This window comes from Apteryx rowi, unplaced genomic scaffold (assembly GCF_003343035.1).
Source record: "Apteryx rowi isolate R43461 unplaced genomic scaffold, aptRow1 scaffold_240, whole genome shotgun sequence".
Classification (NCBI taxonomy): Eukaryota; Metazoa; Chordata; class Aves; order Apterygiformes; family Apterygidae; genus Apteryx; species Apteryx rowi.
This window is the reverse complement of record NW_020448753.1, coordinates 446,540-467,246: the sequence shown is the minus strand read 5'-3', so window position 1 is coordinate 467,246 and position 20,707 is coordinate 446,540. Positions and strand designations below refer to the sequence as shown.

Genomic DNA, 20,707 nt, shown 5'->3' with positions numbered 1-20,707 from the left:
GAAAATGACATGTCAATACCTTTGAAATAATATTATGCATTAGATATTTTCAGACATTTCCTTCCAAAATATGAAAAAACATCACTTATTAGAAACCACCGAATCAGATGAATATCTATTTTTAGTTTCTTTTTTTTCCCCAGTATTTAATTTCTGTCTTCCTGATTAGTCTTTGCTGGATCCGTATTATTCACAAACACAAAACACCCATGATAAATCAGTATGTGTAGTACGACCCATACAAAATGCCAGTTCTCTGGCAGCTTTTTTGCTTATACACATGCAATTTTCATAACACTCAAATGACTCAAATGCCATTTCTCCACTCTCCCAAATCCAGGTACCCTTTTCCATTAGTCCCTATGTTTTATTTACACGCACACACACCCCATACTTGAGGGACCTCTCTAAACAACTGTTAAGTTCAGATATTGATGCACAGAGGGCCTTTTTCCCCATTCTGTGTAACTAGCTGCAGTTAAATGCTACTAAAAATATTCTCTAGCCCATTGTGTCTACCATTCGGGCGTAGTTGGAGAAGTATTTTTTTCAGTGCTACTGCAAGGCTCAGCAGTTCCCATTCCCCTTCCACATTAAAAATGATCTATTTTTTGGCTAGGTTGTTTTTAAAATCTGAATCACTGATCAGCTTTTGTATCCAGATGCATAAACTCTTATGCACAGTTACTGGCATAACTGAGGAAGCTAGCTGCTCAGAACAGGGCTACTGCTAAAGAAATGCTCCTCTGACTGTATCTCGAAACTTAATTCAACTAAACTCAAAAAGCTATGACTGATCTCTGAGCTAGGAATCTGCAATTCTCTGAATAATTTTCTGTAGTCTGTCTTTAACAAGTCATTTAGCCTTTCATCCTAAAGTGGGGCTAATATTACATGTTGCCTGAAGAGGAAATGAGGTTACTTGTATGGCATTCTGAATATTAAAAAAAAAGAAAAAAATAAGAACTATCACAACCCTGCCACTGCTGTCATCCATTTGCTACCATTTCTATCAGTAGTATACATTAGGTCATGTGTGGGTAATGCATTGTAAGAGATTATTCTGCTGGACTAATCTCAAAACAAACTATGAATTACTCATTAATTTAGTTGCCCTTTCAAAATTAAATGTCAAACCAAAGGAAAAGAAAACTTGTAAAGCTGGTGTGAAAAAATTAAATATAATCTAAAATTCTATAAAATAAACTATCTCAAAAATTGTCTGGACTTTATTCCTGCAAGAAGCTTACTGTCCTTTGGGTTCACACAGAAAATGACATCATCACTGAGTATCATAAACTAGGGGGTTCTGGTGGGAATTTTAAATCAAGAGTATTTTGGAAACTACCTACATGATCTACTAGACTTGTGGCTAAAATTCCTAAGAATTTTTAATGCATATCTTGCCTTTGGTTAAAGTCTTAAGACATTTTCCTAAATAGCTTATATATCTTCTGAGATTTCAATGAGAGCTTTTCAAAAGCAGTAAGCAACTCCTAGGTATCAGTCTTCATTGTGACTTTTTACTGTGTAGGACTCCCTGAACAAACACTAAATAACATCTGCAACCCTGATTCTCTGTCAAACTGGCATAAAAGGACAGGCAGAATTAGGCTCTGTGGAATATCCGCAGTGCAGGAGACCTCTTTAGTAAGCTTAACACTCTATAGCAATCCCTTAAGCAACATCTAGCAAAAATGACTGTCAAAGGTGGAAAGGCAAGTAACATTTTAGAGCTCAGAAGGAAGTCCAATTTAATAGCAGAGCTGGCGTAAGCTTAGCTTTTGGAAAAACAAACAGATGGCAAATGAGACTTAACCCATATGAATTTAGCATGCCATCAATATATGGCCCCAAATCAGGAATAGCTCACTTCCTCCCTGCAGCCCTTTACCTGCTTTCATGTTGTCCATGTTCACTTACGAGTTGGAGAGACTGTGCAACACACCACAAAGATTCACAGTAAACAAAGTATCGTTTTGCAAGAAAGATCTCTAACAAAAACATATACTGGTGTGTGAGCTATTGTCCAGCTATTTACTGAAATCAAGTGCATACTGCATATTTGCTTACTTGAACTATCAAGACATTGGTTTCAAAAGATGAATATGGAAATTATATGGCAATAAACATTTTTCAAATAAGACTACACTCAGAGTAAAGCTTGAAACGTACACTTGAGGTTCACTGTCTTACAGAAGTGCCTCCTTAGGCTTGTGCGTTTACACGGCTTCTATCCAGTTCTTAGCAAAGCCTATAGGAGTTTTACTGGGTTTTACTCAACCAGGCAAAGACCTCAAATTCATCCCACAGACCTGAAAGCATGTTAGTGGCAATAATTTCTTCCTTTCTTTCAGCAGCAACAAAGACATCCTGAGTTTAAAATGACTCATTTTCTTAGATAAATATTTTGCATTGTTACATTCTTACAAACAATATGAGTCCCAAGCATGAAATCACAATTCCTGGGAGAACTGTTTTTACTTTTAACATTATTAACATCTTCTAGGTGATTCTTTGGCCGGGGCAGGGGTGGGAGGGGTGGGGTGGGGGAGAAAAGGAAGCACAGAGAAAGAGTCAAAAAGCTCAGTAATGCTATGCTTATATTGAACTAAGTTGGTTGCAGAAAAAATGGTATTTTCAGCATCACAACTGAAGTTATCAGAAGATTCTTCCTAGCTTACAGATATGCTGCCTTTTCCATAAATGAGATAACATAGTTCAAATACCTGCTTATCCTGTAGGTCTGAAGAGAGTTCATAGCTCTCAGAAAGTGATCTTGACCTTTTAATAGCTTCTTCCTCTGCTTGTTTTCGCAGTATGGATGTTGAGTGCTGAAGTTTTGGCCTCCGAGATCTTTGTTGCCCAGGGGAGATAGAATACAGCCCGTAAGCAGAATGATCGTAATGGTCTGGGCTTACAGCTGAACTGTGTGTTATAGGTCCTTGATGGTAAGTAGAGGGACCATCCAAAGATGTGCCGGTTTCACTACTTGGAGCCTCGCCCTCAACACTAGACGGACAAAGAAAAAAACAGGAAAATCCTCAAATAAGTAATATATACCAAAATTCTCAGCAACTAATAGCATCGTTTTGCTAAGTATCATTTTATGCAGACATTCAGCACACTGTGTTCAAATGCAAATGCAGTTATTACAGGGTTATGTGGGTACCATGTCAAATACCATAGTTTTCACTGTAACCTAAGCAAATCTCTATTTTTGTTGCAGAGGTCATCTTTAGAGCATGAGTCAAGCAGGAAAATGGAGATTTCAAGCATTATTTAACTTTACATAGCAATTATTAGTAATATCCTGAGTAACTCACTTAGAAACTGCCATGTAAAATAAATGAACACTATTCATTTCTTGAAAGACTTTGTTACACCCATTTCCAAGTTGGTCTGCTTCAAAACCACAGATGCCTATTTGTATCTTTTTCCTTGCTATGACAAATAAAATGGCAGTTTCATATCATTATATTACAGTTCAACATGAAAGTATTATTTTACTTTTACTCAAAGGAAATTTGGGATTTAATGGATCTTTTGAGCTACTATGTTTCCAGAAATTAAAGATGGGAAAAATACCTACAGGAGAACTCTCATCTATTTCTCTGCTAGCAAAAGAATGCTCCCATGGGATATTTTTGGCATGCTCTATAGTAAAGCATCCCAAGGGATGAGGTTTCTAGCTAATGAAAGGAAAATAGTTTCAGGTAGGGAATACACAATAGAAGCTATCTGACAAATAAAACATTCTGTTTTCACATGACTGCTGTTACTGCTAAGGAATGAAAGAGAGAAAAATACTTTATACCAAATACTCTATCACACAACAGTGATAATTTCAAAACTGAATCTTAGTCAAGGCTTATCCTGAAGTAATGGTGATTCTTCAGTGGTGATTTGTATTTGTCTTATATTTACAGTAAGACATTCTTGCACTGCAATAGTGTATGTGCTTTGACTCTTCCACAGTGTCTCTTTTCTATACATTTCATATAAATATTTACTATTTGCTTCATCCTGTGTACACAGAGCACTGATAGAAAAACAAATTTTTATTTTTTAATCACTCAGAAGCCTTAGGAAACACACATTTCCCCCCCCCACATAAACATATGCATTTGCAGTACTTTCCCTACCTTTTGTTTTAAGAACAGGTACATCCTCTAAAGGAATAAAATTCCACATGCTCTCCCCATGCCTTTTATTTCATGTGCTGCTTTCCTTCGCGTGTGTACACAAACTGAAAAAGCAAAGCCCTGCTGCCGCCTCTCAGAAATGAAATGCCGTGTCGTGTTCTCCCCCCCCCCGAGCCCGTGCAACAGTTCAAAGTACAGAGGGAGCTGGGCGAGGACACTCGCCGCTGGGCTGCACTGCCAGAGCAGAGCAAGCTTAACGCTGATCAAACTCCGCGAGCTTGAACAGCGTGTACTTTTCCGTAAGTGGAGGAGAAAAAAGCCCCTTAGATTTCTCAAAATGTTTCTATAAACATGTAAAACTGAAAGCAAGTCCTTTCTTCGCCCATCAAAATATGACTCTCCCCAAAGGCATTTACAAACATACTTTACCCGAGCTGGAAATATTTTCAGTCTGCACACATCACTTTTTCCAAAAAGGAAGCTGACAGGAAACTAAATCCCTTTCCCTCAATGATACAGCTGGCTTTCAACTTAAAAATGATAAATTATCCAGAGTTTTGCTGGCAACATTGAAAACGTGTAACCACCCATTAACAACAAACAAATCATTCTGTCTAAAATAGCTATTAAAATAATTAGTATTACATTAAAATGCTTCATATTGTACCTTTCAATAATAAAATACATTTCTTCTGCTGACTTGCAAGGCCACACTATTTTGTTCCTCAGAGGTTCCTAATTAAAAGCCTATTTCTAAACAAGCATGGGATATTTGTTTCAGAATACAGTCATAATAAGCAGGAAGTCAAGAAGTATCAATATTTCCCCCTTCCTAGATTCTGTGACTTTTTTGTCTTCTTCTCCCCTAAATTGGGAACTATTTAATAATTGTTTTACCTTAATTACAATCTCATGTCAACATTTTAATAATGATTCCTTCAAAGGATCACTTAATAACCTTTTTAATGTCAGCAACAAAAAGGTTACAGCCCTGGTCAGAAAAAATTTGAAGGGGGTCTACCTCAAGTTCTGATTAAAGTTTGAGGATTTCTTCTTTATTTTTAGTTTGTCTTTTGTAGTTTTTACAGACATAAATACAATCCTTGAATGACTGTAATGCTTGATCTCATTTTGCTCATAGGCCTATAACCTGCCATCACACGTCTGACCTTTGAAGCAGGGAAGTGATTATCTTTTACAACACGCTGCCTCCTGCACACCAGCATGACAGACCCTTAGAGCAAACGAGCAGGCACAATCGGTACTGCACATTTGAAGGTTTCCTCCCCTTCAACCCTTCCTTGTCCGTTAATTTAAAATCAGCAGAAGCTTCGTAAGAATAATTTCATAAAAGGGAAAATCCACTGGCAAAGAAAAACAGCTTGCTTTCTTTTTATTACTACTTTATGTATCTTTGCAAAAAGGAGAAATATTTCAATAAATAGGTCTTGTGTGAAGTTTTAAGGACAACAAAGTTCATCGCTCCACCATGGAGTAAGTGCAAGCAGAGCCCTGTACAGCAGCAGTATGCATCACATCAGATCATCCTGTCCACCTCTATTCTGAAAGGCTGCGTGTGAAAAGGGTTCCTCTGAGCCACATCAGAGTCGAGACGTGAGCCAAGCACAGCAGGTCCAGAAGGACCTTTCATCTGTCCAGTGATGGAACCACTGGAAAATGCCCAAACACACACAAATGTCAGGGACTCTGCTGCAGGCTTGCAACAACAATTAGAGTAAGATCCCCTATGACTGGGGGAGTAGCTAGACACCTCTCAAGCGCAACATTATGTATTTGCCTTGCACACACCTTTTTTGTATGGATGAGCGGATTTTTTTCTCTCCTGCCCTTTCCTCCCCACCAATGCTGTATGCTAATTCCTGTGATCTTTTACTCTTTCCTTACCTCTTTAATAACCAGAAACAATTGTTTTCAGTTCTCCAGCTCTAACCATTTTGTATTGTCCCCTATCCTGTTTGCTTCTACCCATTTTTATATTTCCATGCTTTCTTTAATCATCATCACATATGAAAAGACTAGGCACTACTCCATATTAACAAGCTTCTTGAGCCAGACTGCACACACTCCTGTAGCTAAGAGCTGCCTAAAGGCTGGAAGATCAAACCTACACACCTGAATTTATCAACTCTTCTCCATTCAAACCTACCAAAGAATGAGGAGGAAATACAAGAACTTTTAAAGGAACCATTTTATTACTATGCAGTTCCAAAAATGCATTTACAAATAAGAATAAAGCAAATGAGAGTTTGCACAGCTTCTGCTGTTTCTTCACTCACCTTCCTCTAAACTTTTCAAGAGACAGTCTAGTCAGGCAGCACCAGCCAACACTGTTTTATTTCCCCCCGATACAGAAACGGCAAGTCAATGCAAACTGGAATGTCATCAGACAAGTGATGACTGTGCAATGACATGCGGTGACTTCAGTCAGGGGACCTACCTTCTAATCTCAGCCCTATCACAAGGAAACTGGCAAGCAGATCCACATTTTCAAAAAACTATTGCTGATTTTGGATTTCTAACTTGAAATATTCAGGACCTGATTTTCCAGAACTACACACTCTAGGATTCCAAATCAGCATAAACTCAAATCGACAACTGAGCACAGAACACCTCTGAAAATCAGTTTCCAGTTATCTCAAGGCAGGCACCTTGTATTTCTCAAAGGAATTACCATTTCCAGAAACACAAGAGTTACTTTCTGTTCATCAGTTTCTTCTTCTGTAAAAGGAGGCTTTTAAATTAACCACAGATTATAAAAAAGAGCTAGGTCTAAATTCAGTACACTGCATAAAACAGAGAATAAAACATTGACTCAGTCCCAGGTAGTACTAGGAACAGAACTTCTTAATACAGGTCTCTGATTTGAGGCAGCTGCCATCTACATGTCCAGTGCAATTACTGATAATTTCAGTACTTAAAAAAATTAGTGGATGAATTTAGTTTCTCTCTCTGCAATATACAATGGCATTTCACTAGGGAGAACTTAAATATGTTCAGTACTGCAAACGTGTAATACCAGGACAATGGAAAACAGCTGAAATCAACCTTTTGTTTTTCAGACTCCAATTGTAGTATCACATTCCTGTCTCAGCAGAAAATAGAGATTCATTTATATCAAGCCAGAAAAAAAAAGAAAGATTTCTTGCCAGTGTTTTACAGAAAAGCACAGAAGGAAGCAGCTAAACAGTGAAAATGGAAATTAAGTATTTAAAATAATTAGTACTATGAACATGACTTTGCATGAACAAAGGTTTAAAACAGAGCTATGAAAAACATGTTTCTTTCTACATCTAAACTACTTTCTTGGAAGAGCGGCCAGCACTGACTGAATCAGTATTTTATCAGAAGTTGACACTGGAAGTTTCTGCCTGCATAGACATCAACTTGTAATAATGTTTAACCCCCCCCCCACACTATTTTAACGATATTGGGAAGAAAAAAGATTTCAATAAAATGGAAACAGACTGAGTACATAAATAAATATCTCCATAGATATATAAAACTACTGGTGAAAATAAGATCAATTTTACTTTTTCTAAAGAATGCAAAAGAGTATTAAACATCAAATATAGATGGATTCAAGCATTTTCCTCTTTTTTGCATGCATGCCCCTAGATTTCCTGCAAGACCTAAGCCACACACTCCACAAACATTTTTAAGTTAGAATACATCAACTGAAGCGACATACGTGCATGTGAGTAGGATGCGTTTGCTTCCTCAGCAGGGCAGTGCGCTAAGGGTCACCCCGCAGCGCAGCTCCCACTGCATTTCCCCATGATGCACGCCGAGCGCGAGCAGCTACAGAATCAAAGCTCGCTGCTCTCGCTGAACCAAAGAGTAATACCAACGTGCAGGCAGTGGCTGCCAAAAGCTGATTTTCTAACTAACTTGTCTAGATGTCAAAGCTGAATAACATGGTGCATGGCTGTATCTTTTGGACTCAAGCAGCATACAATAGATCCAAGCTAACAAAATATAAAGCGAATGCTCTTGCTAATTAGAAAGAGGTCTGGTTTTTTTAAGTTATTTCCCACTCTTCAGGTGGTAATTCCTTTGAGAATTACCTATTAAGGAAAAGATCTCTTCTCCTTCATCCATCTGTCTCTCCCCAAATGTAGTTGTCCAGTTAGTTTAAGATATCCTTTACAGCTGCAAGTAGAGTTTTTATAGTCCATGACCAGAACACAATATTTCTTCTCCTGGTGTAAACCTGGCAGGTCTTCTCTACCCTGTTTCTCAATTTATACCTTCAGTTCATACTTCTGATCATAAAGTCTACACTTAGTTAATCGCTTAGACCACTACCATATTTTAAAATATCTTATTATTCAGGATGTCTGAATATCTACTGTTACTCTTGCATATTTATTTTTTGCTTTTATAGTCATACCTTCCCTTCGTTCCAAATCTTGTCAACTATTACCTTAGCAAAATAAGAATAAACAAAATAAGGGCAAAATTTTGAAAAACAAAAACTTGGACATTTGAGCTTAAGAGTAGAAACTGAAAGGGCCCTCAAGCCCTAAATTTCAGTGAAGAGCAAAGCCCAAGCTTTTCCCTAAGTACAGACTTGCTCGTTCCACTGACAGTAATGGCAAAATGATCAGAGAAGCTGTGAGTCTAGATCCAGGCGCACAGACATTTAACTCTCAGAAAGACTATACTATGAAAGAAAGAGATGGCAACCAGAAAAGCAGAAATTCATTTTTTATTGAGGCCCACTAGCTTATCTTTAAAATGATGCGTATGTAAAGATGAAATACACAGCTCAATAACATCAGATGCAAGGATTTATTCAGTATTCCCATTCACCTTCAAAAACTCACATTTTACCAGTAGAAGTGTCCCAGTGTGCATGGAGGACTAAAATACAAGGATGATGAGAAGATATGCTTACAGAAATCATCCAAATGTTCAGACCAGTAATGCTATAGATTGTTTAGAACTAAAAATAACAAAGAAATTCAACATGCTTCTAAATAATGTAAAAGCCAAACCAAAACTGCATGCAATATCTTAAAGTAGAACCAAATGATCCACTGAGCAAAACCATAAAGATTTGAGAAATGATTTTACCAATGAACATTCTCTGAAATCACTAGTTATTTTCATCATTCATCCAGAACGGACTTTCAACAGTGTAATATGAAGACATGAAATTGAAAACAGGCCCTAGTAAATTAGATGGTACATGCATGAGAACCTCAGCATTATATTCATTCTGTAAAAAATTTGTTTTGAATAATGAAGAGAAGTATGACAACATGGTAAGTTTGGGCTTCTACACCTTAGAAATTGTTTCCATAGATTATCATCTCCACAAAAGAATGAGCATGAATTCAAAGGTACATGCAAAAAATCCTTTTATTCCTAAGCTGTGGAAGGGTTGCACAAGTATTATGAATAGAGTATGAGAAACAGTCAATTTCTCACCGTTCTAGTCAGCATCAGATGGTAAAACCATTACTCAGCTTCACCATGACGCTACCCTGTTCCGTTCTTTAGGAAGCAGACAATTACTAAAGCACCACTGTGGTAGAGCATCGCTTGCCAGAGATGGCAGTCAAAGCTCCAGGCAGCCTGCATAACCTGAATTCAAAAAGAACCTAACAAAGTACTTATACATTTAGGATTTCATATTTTGCTGCAACTGTGGAGCATTTGCATGAATTGTTCTTCATGAAATTCTTCAATCAAATCTGTCCCTTCTCTACTGTTAACTTGTCTACTCTTCCCTGAAGCCATGTCATTTATTCCCCACTTCCAGGAAAAATGCATGTAAACCTGATTCTTTTTAAGTTATATTTACCAAGAGAACAATTCAACATGCTTATTTTCTTCCTTTGTTTGTCACAGAAATATTTCTGTCCATAAACATTAACCAGGTATCTACAAACGAAGTATCTAAATACCTTGGGACTCTGCCATATGACTAATGAAATGGATTTAAATGCAAACCTAACAGTGAAGCTTTCTGAATTAAAACCTTCATTTCATAAACATGACTCCCAATAAAACTTCCGTCCCACTCAAAAATAAATATTCTACATGAATATGCCCAAGTGCCCAGGAAGAAAGAAGGGCTACTATGTCTTCTACCCAATCACCTTTTTTTCATATTTGGAGGCTGAAAAAGTCAAACTCCAATCATAACTCCTAGTTATATATACTGCTCGAGCAGCTGGTGTGCTTAGACACTCCCTATATGAAACCTGAAAAAAACATTTAAATGGCAAAAATGTTTAAGTCAAATCTAGGCATTCCACATAGGGATAAATCTCTAAGAAAATTCATTCTTTGCCTATAACTTTGCCCTAGCAAGTGCAACTAAGCCCTAATTTGAATATAAAATTTTAAAGCACAATTACAAGCACAACACTGCTAAATAAAACTATGACTCCCCATCTGCAACTTAATCCAAACATAAGTATTCATTTGACACGAGGGTGTACCCCACTGCTTCAAAGTTGGCTTAGATTTCAATATCTGTGGTGCATTGTACTATAAATGAGGAGGTGTATTTAAAGCTCTGATGTGTGCATTGTATTATCTCAAATTACTCTCCACAAAAAATTCTTAATGTAACTTTTTAAAATGCAAAATTAGCCATATGTAGTTCACACAAACTAGCTCTTCAGTATTTTTTTTTCCACATTACAGTATTCCCCACTGGGGTGAGAATATTTGAACAGAAGTATATTATTAGTACCATTTGCAACAGATTAGAATATAGTTCTCATTACCATTTCTGTTTTGTACTATTCTAGTAAACAAAAAGTCATATATTTTTATATATATATATATATATATATATGACTTAGACGAATCCCAAATTCAGTAAAAGCAATAAACATTAACAAACCAATCTACCTTCAAATATATGCTGCCAAAAGTTCAAAGCCATCATGATGGACAACAGTATTCACAGTCATTGACAAAGGCTTTGATCCAGGAAAGAAATACTGACCAAATCATTTTACTAAGAATGCACTTTAACAATTCAGCTGTTTCTGTTAAAATCAAATGAAACCTTTGAATGCACATCAAAGTAATGTCCCAGGTAATTCATCTTATTGAAGTCAAATATTATTTCAAGAAAAATCCAGACAACATTTGCATGTTTCTCAGAAGTGAACAGTAACAACTAATAAACAAACCAACCACTTTATTCTGTAGTGTTCTGTGGGACAGACTGCCAATAACACCCAGGTTAAGTTAAAACAGTCACAGCAATTGAATGAGAGAGATCGAGGTTCCAAAGACAAGTACTACTATGTGATCCCAAAAATTTCATTTGCTCTCTGGTCCAAATCCTGTATTCGAGCTTACAGGAAAAATCCCAACACCTACTGATTTGGACACTACCAACTTTTAATTCTCACTAAATAACCCTGTGGAAGTTATCAAAAATCAAACACACACATACCTCTTTTCTCCACCCTTCATTTTGATCCACAATCTTATATACTACCAACAATAACTGAGAGCAGGCAAAAAAAAAGAAGAGACAGTCTTTTCTCCCCTTTGAAAGGGAATGCAGGAATTAATGCACCATTTTTTGGAACAGCAGGTGCACACAAGCAAGATGGGAAGAGAACCAAAAAAAAATCTACTCAACTTCTTCATTTTTGAGAACAACCTTTATAATAGATGTAAGAACTAAAAATATCCCTTTGAAGACAGTTTACTTGAGATTATCTTCAGCTTCCAAGGAGAAGGAGGAAGGTTAAACTCCTTATACATCATCTTTGTCTAAGTCAGACAGTGACAGCATTTTGATTAACAGATAAGTATCTACTACAGAAGAGTAAAAAAACCCTCCCCCAGTCCTGGTTACTGTCTTATGAAGCCTGTCTGCTAAAGACAAAGCTTTATTTTATTTTCATTATTTAGCAGTTCAAAAATATCAAATGAGTCTGACAGCATCAACAAACTCGCACACAGCTTAGAAACATTAATTTCTACCCCAAGTAAAAACAGAGAATGTCATTCCCTGGCTAATCTGTGTTAATCGCCACCAAATACATGTTTGCTTAGCAAAGACTGTATTCCACATTTTACACTTGTTAAAAAATAGAGAAAGTGCTATTAGCAGGAGGAAACTACAATAATAATTTTAGGCTTTTAACTGGAAGAGCAGTTCTCAAATTTAGAATAGTTTTATAGAATTTTTATGGTCAGCTTCTTGATGTGTTAGCGTAAATAAAACATGCTAACATTAGAAAATGTCATGTAGGCTTCAGAAGGGTATTTACCTTCTTATGGGGACTAACGCTAACAATTGTTAAGTGTATCTGTGGCATCTGACTATTTAATTAAACCTGTGAAAATCTACCTACCACTACAGACTTCATCCTCTTTTTCCTGTGTAAACTCTTACACAGTAAGAGGAATTTCACAAATTCACAGAGCTTCTCAACAAAACCATGGCAGAATTTGACCTCAACTATTTATTATTTATTCAAATATATTGTTCAGCATTTGGAATTCTCTTATTCAGTGTACATATGCTATATACAACATACCTTTAAGATAGTAAGAAATTAACATGCATTCTAATGTTTATATTATCTTGACATGACCTTTATAGAATGCTAATTTTAAAAACAGAGATTTAGTTTCTACAGCTGAGAAAGAACTGATTTGCATGCACAGCTGAAGCAGCATTTGCTGTAATGCAAAAATCCATGGCCTCATATACCAGCCAACCTTGTATTCACCTCTGCTGTGGCTTCAGCTGTTGTGTCAAGCCAATTGGAGGAAGAGGTGATGCTGAATGACATGGAGACAGAAATCAGCTTGCTGGCATTCAGGTTCTGTAAGAAATTAAAGAGTTTTCTCTTCCCATTCAGGCCCTGGTAGAAAATATTCTTTTTTTCTCCTTTTACAGGCTGATGTAGTATAAACACAAATTAAAGATCCTTAATGAAATGCTATGTACTGAGTGAGAAAGTGTTCTAGGCATTGAAATTTCATACATAGAACAAAACTATAATCTTAGATTAAATATAAGACTTGATAAAGTCTATCATTTGACTCATTTTAAGGTTTTATCCCTTTACTATTTGAAATGATAATAAATAAGGTACAGTATACAGAGCTGGGAAAAAAGTTTGAGCAGGCCAGCTTTTTTCTTCAAGTACATCTGCATCCTTGGGCAGAGGGAAATTAAGAATCATCAACCAAAGGGCATGCAGAGGGCCCATGCAACAGGAATGACAAGAAAAACAAACATTACTTTATACTGGATAAAGTCATGATCACCTCACAACTGTATTTATTTTAGACCATATTTTCCACTTACGTAGCAAATGAACATTACACCAAAAAAATATTTAGAACAACCAAGGGATCCCATTTCAGTTGGTTAATAATATACAGTCATTAACTACTGAAGCGTGCTTTAAAAGAGTGTGGCTGAAACATAGAATACTTTGTTCTCTTGCTTGGATTGAAGCAGTGATCTGCTAAAGTTCTTCCACTTTTAAATTTTAGATCAGAATGGAAGGGACTGTTCTAACAGTTGTTTGGATTCTCCCTAAAGTTACAGGTAAACATTATAAGGTTATAGAGTGATATACTTACAAAAGCCAAAATCCAAATGGAAGATGAATTGTTAACAGTCAAACCAGAAAAAGAACTTTAATTTTACTGTATATGGGCACACACGCACACACTTATATATATGTATATCTATATATGCATACATAAATATTGCTCAATTTTAACACTATGCAACCCCAGCATTTTGACTTCCTACCTTGTGTCAAGTTTGGGGGGTGGAGGAAAGACAAAGAAACCCAACTAAGCATTCTCTAAGAGAAAATAATGTAATTTCAACATGCATGAATGCATACAAGCACTCCCGGCATACAAATGTATACAATCTCTCACCTGGCAGGAAATAAAACGGATAAATGAGAACATAGAAGCCCTTTTCCTGCTTCCAGTGAAGTTTACAGCTTTGCTATTGACTTCAGTGAGAATGGGAACTCGCCTTGAGCACTCCTCACACACTGAAAGAGGTCTACGCTGCAACTTACTGGAACAGAATCGCTGCTAGAGCAGTCTTTAATCACAGACAGCCTCATAAAAGAGATTTTTATCCTCTGCAACACAGCCTAGGTTTGTATCAAAAGTGTACAGTGCATAACAGTTAAGGAAACAATATTGTAAGAGATCTTATGTTTGAAGTATGGAGTTTGGTAGTAAAGATAATGTTTTAAACATTGCTTAGATTCTGGGCAATGTGTTCAAACACAGAAGATACCTGCAGACGTACTCAGAAAGATATGCAGCTCCTTACTGCATGTAAATCTCTGTTCACAGTCCAAACAAGAGCCCAGAAGATTACCTACAGCCTCTGAATCAGTTAAAGAGCTGACAAATGCTTTTTCTCATTCACAAACTTCCTTCCTTTTACATTTCCTCTCTTTCAAGCTCAGTCTGTACATTTTAATAGCTCTTTCTCTGTTAGTGAGGAATTAAATGCAGGCTTTCAGTAGGAGCTTGACCCACCTCACTGATCATAATAAGAAAGTAACACAGGTAGCAATTCCTGTCTCAGCAACCTATAAATGCTATTTCAAAGCTTACTGTAAGCCAAGAATTTTCTCCTTAAAATTTGATAATATATAGGCTTTGTAAGTTCTGCCCCATATTATGAATAATTTTATAAGCTACTTTGAAGCAATACTTAACAATAGAGAGTTTATTGCACATACACAGAACTAGAGTCATGGGTAGTTTGTACTGCAGTGCAAGCTTCAAAAGCAGCTTCATTTGGATGCAGCAGACAGATGCCCAGTGCAGTTCCGTAACTCTTGCTCCCAGGATAGGTAACCTCTCCCAGCTTCTGCTGATAGGACTTACATTAGCTGGGGACTGCATGCAAGGCTCATCAACACTACCACAACCCTGTCCTGTGTGAGAAGGGGCTGTAACACAAGGCTCCACGATTTTGCCAGCCTTACACACATGTGGAAACACTAACAGAAAGAAGATGCTCCAGCAGGAATCTCTAGCTGATGTAAAATCACTTTGCATTGTTCCTTCTGAAAAGTCAGGTTAGCAGAATAGAGAATTTGGGCTAAAGGTTCCTTAAAAAAAAAAAAAAAAAAAAGGATGCCTTAAAAAGAGCTTGGATCATTATTAGACTTTATAGGCTCTTCACCATAACTTAATTCACAGTTCTTTCCACAGTAGAAAATGCTCTTTTAGGACAATGATAAAAGTCCAATTTCTGAAAACAACAGCCACCATTTTGGGAACCATAAATGAAATATCATACAGGCTCTTTACATACACAGATTTTGGAAATGTCAATCAAAAAGTCAAAAGCATGTGTAACATGCTGTACTGCGATAGCACAGGAAAGCCTGATTTTTTTCCTTCGTCTTGATTAACCTAATCAAAACCATCTTAACTGTGTTTTACTAACAACAAATCCAAGACTGCAACAAGTTGCAACCATTTGTGACAATTACTAGTAAATGCTGAACAACCCTCTGTTCTCTATCAGTTCTACAAAATATTAACTATTAGTATCAATAGGAATCTATTAACTGAAAAGGCCATTTCTCCAAAAACTTGAAGCATTACAATCAGTTCCTTTTTGAAACCACCATTTTTACCCAATGCTTCACAACACTGGCATCTTATAAACAAGGCTCACAGAATAAAATGCAAGAAAAGAGTATTTAAACAATAATACTGAACTGTCTTTCTTTTGAGAATTCAAGAATAGCTAAAAATGTTATCTAACATTCAACACCCTGTGAAATGTCATTAACTTCAAAGCATGAGTCTCACCCCAGTCACCTCCGGAATGGAAATTCAGAAGCTGTTTAACAGCACAGCACAATAGTGCAGAGCCACGTAAGAAGGAAGATAATTTTTATTCCCAATTGAAAGTGCAGAGAGAATTTAGGCTGAGAGAAAAGCTACCGCTTCAGCTACTAAGCTGAAGCATGAAACGTCAGGGGTTTAAACAGGCTGTTCTTCTAGAAGTACTGTGACTACTCTAAGAACTACAGCGGGATCAGGCACAGGGCTGTCCATCGCATTCAGACGGTGACTTCCTCAGCACAGCCTCCACAAATGACAGGGGAAACACTGTCTTTAGTACTCTCTTAAAAGGCAGGAGTGCATCCAAGTAAGCCACCATTCCTTCCTGGAGGTTTTCCCTCAGAGCGCTGTGCAAGTACAGACCTGGCCTACCCCTGCCTAGGCTCAGGAAAACTGACGGGATGGCAACAGTAACCATTATAGCTAGAGGCTACGCTAAAATGCATACGCTAACTCCAGTTAAATGCAGTACAGCACAGAGCTGCTAAGCAGCAGTGCTCACAGCTACAGCTGTTATTTAACTCCCCAAGTGGTCTGAGACTGCTAGATCAATCTTGGTCCATTCTGGTATCAGGTTGGGAGTGAAAATTATAGGAGTGTCAAACTGTGAACTTTCCCATAGTGCAGATTTAGGATTAGCTGTAAGTATTTCTGTAAAAGATACCCTGTAACAGAAAACACTCTGGGTTTGTACCTTCTTTCCTTTACACTGCGTGAAGATGACCTGAAAGGACGCGTGTATATCACCAAGCAGAAGGAGCTTTGTTTTCTTTTTCTTTCTTCCTACCAAAACATTTAAACTCACAACATGTCTATCCTTGTCAATCCAACAGATCTTATGGACAACTGAAGTTTTTGGACTAAACAATGCAAGCTTCCTTCAAAAAAGATTAATCATCTTTGTGATTCTTCTTCTACTGCCTGCCCTGTATTTAGTCATTCATATAAAGGAAAACCAAAACATAACGATTGCATTTTGTTTGTGCTTGCACAACACAAGGCAAGAGGGAATTAGGTCCTTTGTTTTTAAGCACAAGTTTAACTCAGATGACACTGAACTACAGAAAAAATCTGATTATCAGATATACAACATCAATTTCCTGTATTAAATGTTATCAAAGCCATCATTCTAATTTTCTGCTTCTCCTGCACAGACAAAAAGGTTCGATTTTTTAGTCACACTAAATGCTTTTTTTATAAAGACATCTATACAAAAATTTTATGAAAATTTTTCTAGTCTTTTGTCTATTATAAGGAAGCAAAAGATTTGTTTAGCTAAATTTGCAGTCGTCTTTAGCATCATACTAGGGCTTTGTGCTACAGTGGATTAAAGCAGCATCTGTTCTTCTCTGGAAAACTGGAGTCAAATCACAGCAGCGCAGTAAACTCACCATCTCTATCTGTACCCTAACTACTATTGTTCTTCTCCCAAAATAAATAAATTAAAATAAATTCCAGCAAGACATAAGAAGTGTTATTGGTATATGACTAAGATATTTTTGATTAATAAGTGTTGCTAAAAGCCCATGATCAGTAATTACCTTTGCACAGCAAAGCTATATGAATTAAACAAAATCTGTATTTACCTAAGCTTTGGTATTAGGTGACAATATACAAGATGCTAAAAATTAGCTTTCAAATTCTGTCAATCTTGTTAGGCAGCAAAAACGTAGAAGCAAAATTGAGAATATGAATTTGGCCTGTGGCCCATATTCTGTTTAAACACAAGTGAAATTTAAACAAAGCACCGCTAACAAAAACAACATACCAACACACTTTCTCCCCCAATCCATATGATTCATCTGTTCATAATTCCAGCTGTTCCTCTGTTGATCAGGGGCACATCCTCATACATTTAATGTAACAAATAGTGCAATCAGGGCTCCATTTGACTACAGTTTCTGAGATCTCCTGCAGCTCTGTTATTAAACATAAAAGCTGTAATTGATTGACAGCTACTGTGATTAAAATGTCTGCTCTGAAATTAATGACAAAGTTGCCATTGATTCTGATGGAAAAAGAATTATGTAAACGCTGAAAGAGTAAGAGAATTGCATCTTTAATGTCTTTCACAAATGATGCTAAATCCTTGCAATGAAGAGGCATAACAAGCACAACCCAGCTAACCTATGTGTCCATGCTTCATAATGCTTAAAGAACTGTTTTTATCCTCCTCAGGTGGTGATCCTTCGTATTTTTGAACACAAGGAGAATAGTCAGGGTAGGAAGAACTATTCCTTTGCACATGTCAGAATCAGGCAAGAATTGGGAGTCGTGCGGGTGTTTAACAAAGAGGGTGGGTTAGTCTGCTTCCCCCCCCCCAGGAATCCTGAGATTCTCTGAAGACCAAGTGGATAACTTCCAGGACAGCTTTACAACATTAGTATTTCCAAAAAAGGCTGCCCTAAAAGTGGGCTAAATCCAATTCTACTCATTAAGAGTAAAGGAGCTGAGGCTACAAAGTTAAGGCAATACGTTTAACACCACAGAATATGCAAGAGGACGTACTGTACTAAGAAAGCGGTCTCAATTCTAGCACTATTTTTCCCAATGTTCAGCTGGAGATGCCTGAAGTTTGTGTTTCACAGGTGTTAAACATCAAGAAGCACAACTGAAATCTGAGGACATGTTAAAATGCCTACAGGTAGCATTTCTACAACTGGAGACAAGTACTGTTTTTGGTCCATGATGACACTTGCATCCACCAACAGGGGACTGGCTACTTTTTGGCCACCTTCTAGAATCACAGCTACTTAGTGGTGTTCAGGGCAAAGGCGCTTTGCAAGCATGGTTAGAATAATCTTACAAGTGCGCTAATCACCCACACAATTGTGAAATCTTCCTCTTTGGAAAGTTTGATCTTTGACGTTCCATCTTCATACTTCAAAGAAAACCTCATCAGTATAAAGACAACCTGTGTTTCAAAGTTGTTGTTCCACTCTTAGTCCTGGCACCTCGCATCTAGATCCTCAAAGAATCCCAGCCTCCAAGTGATGGATGATTATTTTCACGATGAAGACTAAATATTTACAGGAATACCTTCTATGATGCCACGAATAGAAACACAGTTCTATTCAGAGAATTTTCATTTTGCAAAAATGAAATGGTCACAGGGCGAGAAAAACCATGCAAGGCACCAGTGCTGTCTATCCTAAGAAATTGCTTCTCAATCTTTAAGCGAAGCGCCCTGTCAACTGTTAGTGATTGCATCTGCTTCATCAGAGAAGGGCTGCTTGCCCAGCAGCCATCCACAATAACTCATCCTGCCAACTGCGAGGGATGCTCCAATAGAGATTTGTAACAAGAACAACAAATCAGAGTTCCAGTTCAACTTGGTAGTTACACTTTGAGGTGAGAAACTGAATCCTTTGAGTTTCCTTACCTGAAAGATGCAAACTAATCAGCAGAACTGAAATGCAAATTGAATATTAAACGCGTCAGGATTCCCAGACAGCTTCCAAAGGGGCAATGAAACAAACTAACTCTGTTGATTTGCTGAGTATTAAAATCTCCACTGGCTAACTCAGCTCTTGGACTAAATTTGTATCTTTGGTGATAACAAATTATTTCATATGAGCACAAATATGAAGAAAAATGGATGAAGCTGACTTCACACACAAAATCCCAACACTGACTAGGCCACCTATTTAGCTAAGAGAACAAAGACTGCTGGCTACCACATGACAGTACCACTACCACCAGCAATTTCAGGAATTTGAACAGGACATCAATACAACGAAACAAGTTTTGTACAAAAGGAGAAGTAAAAAGGGGTCATTTTAATCAGCAAGACTGAAGTTCTCCAAAAGCACTAGATAGATGTCATGAACTCTGTGTTTATACGAAGGATATCTGCCACAAGAAGAGACACAGGTACAAACAACTATCTGAACCAAGTGCTCAGCAATTTTTCTTTTAAGGCAGAAAAATCGAATTTAACTGAAAGGAAGAGCATAACAATGCACAAATGGAGAAAAAAAGACTGAAACAATGACCATGTAGCAAAATAACTGTATGAATACAGGCAAGCTGTCATTAAAATACCATATGCATTATGTTATGTAGCAAACCATACAATTGTAATGTCATTTATGCAAACTTTCTATCTGAACTTTATTATTTTCTCAAGGATAAAAACTGACCTGAAAAGTACTAAATGTGTGATTGTAAACTGCGCTGTAAAACCTTTTTCTTATCAAAGAAACATTTTCCTTTAACAGAAAAGGCATTTTTGTATTCATATGTAGCCAGACTAAGTCTAATCACTTCCTCCTTTTATATTATTTTCATATGCACACACAATTTAAGATGTTGCATATATTAACTTAAAACTGAGTGTTTCTTTAACAGCCAACCAGTTCAGAAGGTAATCAAATTATTTTTGTAGTAAACTTTTACACTGTACAGAAAATATATTCATTCTGCAAACCATTCGCCAGAACAGTTATTTCAGTCCATCCTAACTTTCAGCATTGCACATGAAAAGCGTGCCTATACGCTAGCTTGTATATTTAGTGGTTTATATAACAGAGTACTGCATTTTTGTAATTTTGGCACGTGTTATTTAAGTAGTTAACTACAACATCGTAACACTACAGGCTCCTATACGCGTACTAACAGGGCAAACGCTATTTTTTTGTTGTTTTTCCTACAGCAGTTATTCAGCGTGCCTATTTTAAAGGCCTTTAAAGTTT

The 20,707-nt window shown here is 37.0% G+C and overlaps 1 protein-coding gene across 3 annotated transcripts in view; it reads right to left on the bottom strand.

Moving 5' to 3' along the window:
- Positions 1-12,915, bottom strand: part of IQSEC1 (IQ motif and Sec7 domain 1) — a 63,040-nt gene extending 50,125 nt beyond the window's left edge. For 2 of the 3 annotated variants that reach the window (XM_026066416.1, XM_026066415.1), the window contains exon 1: positions 2,730-2,811. The gene's annotated coding sequence lies outside the window, so the exon portion shown is untranslated. Of the gene's footprint in view, positions 1-2,729; positions 3,013-12,886 lie in introns of those variants that run through there. The other variant, XM_026066414.1, reaches the window with a different exon arrangement.
- Positions 12,916-20,707: the final 7,792 nt, after the last annotated feature.